Source organism: Passer montanus, unplaced genomic scaffold, assembly GCF_014805655.1.
Source record: "Passer montanus isolate IOZ18808 unplaced genomic scaffold, ASM1480565v1 scaffold1634, whole genome shotgun sequence".
NCBI classification, from domain to species: domain Eukaryota; kingdom Metazoa; phylum Chordata; class Aves; order Passeriformes; family Passeridae; genus Passer; species Passer montanus.
Genome location: NW_024363539.1, coordinates 1 through 3683, shown reverse-complemented (window position 1 = coordinate 3683; position 3683 = coordinate 1). Strand labels below are relative to the sequence as shown.

Below are 3683 nucleotides of genomic sequence, written 5' to 3'. Positions count from 1 at the left end.
TTTTGGGGAATTATGGGTGGAAATTTGGGGATTTTATGAATTTTGAGGAAGTTTTTGTGAATTTTTGTGTGAAATTTGGGACTTTTGGGTGGAAATTTGGGAAATTTGGATGAGAATTTTGAAATATTGGGAATTTTTGATGAAATTTTGGGAGATTTTGGGAAATTCTTGGGAATTTTTGTGTGAATTTTGGGGATTTTGGGGCCAAATTTTGGATTTTTTAGGAATTTTGGGGTGAATTTTGGGAATTTTTTGGGCGAAATTTGGGGATTTTGGAGAATTTTGGGTGGAAATTTGAGAATTTTGGGAATTTTGAGGAGGTTTTCGGGCATTTTGGGGTGAAATTCGGGGATTTTGGCATCAAATTTAGGAATTCAGGAGAATTTTTAGGTAAAATTCGAGAATTTTGGGGAATTTTGAAGACAATGTTTCGGAATTTTTAGGTGAAATCTGGGAATTTTTAAGTAAAATTTGGGAATTTTGGGGTGAAATTTGGGGATTTTGGGTGAAAAATTGGGATTTTGAGGAATTTTTTGGGAATTTTTGGGTGAAATTTGTGGATTTTGGGGTCAAATTTGGGAACTTTGGGGGATTCTGAGGAAATGTTTGGGAACTTTTAGGTAAAATTTGGGTATTTTTAGGTGAAATTTGGGAGTTTTGGGAATTTTGAGGACGCTTTTGGGAATATTTGGGTCAAATTTGGGAATTTTGAGGGATTTTGGGGTGAAATTTGGGAATTTTGGAGAAATTTGAGAAAAAAATTTGGGAACTTTGCGGTAAAATTTGGGAATCTTAGGGAATCTTGGGTGGAAATTTGGGATTTTGGGAATTTTGAGGGAGTTTTGGGGAATTTTGGGGTAAAATTTGGGGATTTTGGGTGGAAATTCGGGAATTTTGAGGAAGTTTTTGGCAATTTTGGGTGAAATTTGGGAATATTGGGGTGAATTTTGAGAATTTTGGGGTAAAACTTGGAAACTTTGGGAATTTTAAAGTGAAATTTGGAGATTTTGGGGTCAAATTTATGAAATTCGCCCCCCTCAGAACAAACCACGCCCCCTTTTCCTCATCCTCCGTTTTTATTGGCTGCCGATGACGTCACCCAACATCCCACACAAGATGGCGGCGTGGGCGGGGTCCAGCGAGGCCACGCCCTCCCGGAAGCGCTGGGGGTCGGCCCCGCCCACCTGGCGGAGCAGCGCGAGCAGCGATTGGCTGAGAGCTGAGGGGGCGGGGCCAAAGGGGGCAGGGCCAGGAAGTGACCAAAAAAGGAAAAAATGAGGAAAAAATGAGAAAAAAAGCCAAAAAATCCCCCAAAATCCCAAAATTTCCCCCCACAATTCCAAAATTTCTCCCAAAATTCCCAATTTTTCCCCAAAATCCCCCCAAAATCCCCAAAAATTTCCCCAAAAATTCCCATTTCCCCCCCAAATTTCCCCAAAAATTCCCATTTTTCCCCAAAATCCCCCAACAATTCCCAAATTTCCCCAAAAATTCTTGAATTTACCCCAAAAATCCCAAATTTCCCCCCAAATCCCACCCAATATTCCCAAATTTCCCCCAAAATTCCCATTTTCCACAAATTCCACCCAAAATCTCCTCAAAAATCTGAAATTTCCCCCCAATTTTTCCCAAATTCCCAAAAATTCCCAAATTTCCCCTAAAATTTCTCAAAATTCCCCCAAAAATTCCAAATTTTCCCCTCAAATTCCCCAAAAATTCCGCAATTTTCCCCAAAATTCCCAAATTTCCCCCAAAATTCCCCCAAAACTCCCATTTTTTCCCAAAATCCCCCCAAAAATCCCAAATTTCACCCTCAATTCCCCAAATTTTCCAAAATTCCCCCCAAATTCCCATTTTTTGCCAAATTACCCCCAAAAATCCCAAGTTTTGCCCTCAAAAATCCTAAAATTTCAGACCAAAGTCTCAAAATTTGCCCAAAATTCCAAAATTTCCCCCAAAATTCCCATTATTCCCAAATTTCCCCCCAAAGTCCCCAAAATTCCCAAATTGCACCCGAAATTACCCTAAAATTCCATTTTCTCCCCCAAATATCCCAAAATTTCCCCCAAAATTTCTCAAAATTATCCAAAAATTCCCCCCAAAATTTCACATTTTTTGCCAAAAACCCCCCAACCCTCAATTCCCCAAATTTTCCAAAATTCCCCCCAAATTCCCATTTTTTGCCAAATTACCCCCAAAAATCCCAAGTTTTGCCCTCAAAAATCCTAAAATTTCAGACCAAAGTCTCAAAATTTGCCCAAAATTCCAAAATTTCCCCCAAAATTCCCATTATTCCCAAATTTCCCCCCAAAGTCCCCAAAATTCCCAAATTGCACCCGAAATTACCCTAAAATTCCATTTTCTCCCCCAAATATCCCAAAATTTCCCCCAAAATTTCTCAAAATTATCCAAAAATTCCCCCCAAAATTCCAATTTTTTCGCCAAAATCCCTCCAAAAATTCCAGATTTTCCCCCAAAAAATCCCAAAATTTCCTCCAGAATTCTCTAGAATTTCCCAAAATTCCACCCCAAATTCTCCAAATTTCCCCCAAAATTGCCTAAAATTCCCAAATTTCCCCTCAAATTTCCCCCAAAATTCCCATTTTCCCCAAAAATCCAAAATTTTCCCCCCAACGTTCTCCAAAATTCCCAAAATTCCCCTAAAACTCCCACCAAAATTCCCATGTTCCCCCAAATTCCCCACAAAAATCCCAAATTTTCCCCCCAATGTCCCCAAAACTCCCATTTCTGCCCCAAAAATCCCCAAATTTCCCCCAAAATTCCCAAATGTTTCCCCCAAATTCTCCAAAACTCCCTAAAATTCCCAAAATTCCCCCCCAAATTCCTCAAAATCACCCCAAAATTTCCCTCTAAATTCCCATTTCTCCCCAAATGTCCCCCAAAAATCCCAAATTTCCCCATAAATTCTCCAAAATTCCCAAATTTCCTCTAAAATTCCCTCAAAAATCCCAGATTTTCCCCCCAAAATCCCCAATTTTCCCCCAAATTCTCCAAATTTCCCCGTAAATTCCCCCCGAAATCCTAAAATTTCAACCCAAATTCCCCCTAAAAATTCCCAATTTTCCCCCCAAAAATCCCAAATTTCCCCATAAATTCCCCAAAATTCCCGAATTTCCCCCAAATTTCCCCAAAACCTTAAATTTCCCCCCCAAAATCCCCAATTTTCCCTCAAATGTTCTAAACCTCCCTAAAATTCCCAAATTTCCCCACAAATTCTCCAAAATTCCCAAATTTCCCCCAATATTACCCCAAAATTCCGCACAAAATCTCAAATTTTCCCCCAAATTCCCCAAATTTTCCCAAAATTTCCCAAAATTCCCGTTTTCCCCCAAATTCCCCCCAAAATCCTAAAATTTCCCCCCAAATTCTCCAAATTCCCCCTAAAAATTCCCAATTTTCCCCCCAAAAAATCCCGAATTTCCCCATAAATTCCCCAAAATTCCCCAAAATCCCCAAATTCCCCCAAATTTCCCCAAATTCCCCAATCCTGACCGGGCTGGAGCCGTCCCAGGGCCAGGGCGGGGCCGACGCCGCGCACGAGCTCGGGGAGGTGCGGCACAAGCTGCGGGAAACGGGGCAAAATCAGCCAGATTTGGGCAAATTGGGGAAAATTGGGGATTTTGGAGGGAAATCTGGGGATTTTGGGGGAAAAAATTGGAATT

General features: G+C 40.6%; 1 long non-coding RNA gene across 1 annotated transcript; it reads right to left on the bottom strand.

The window, feature by feature from the left end:
- Positions 1–1057: 1057 nt before the first annotated feature.
- LOC120499631 lies at positions 1058–3588 on the bottom strand. The gene is made up of 2 exons (XR_005626924.1): positions 3514–3588; positions 1058–1219 (listed from the first exon to the last, which is right to left on the bottom strand). It is a non-coding gene; the product is annotated as an uncharacterized LOC120499631 (long non-coding RNA).
- Positions 3589–3683: the final 95 nt, after the last annotated feature.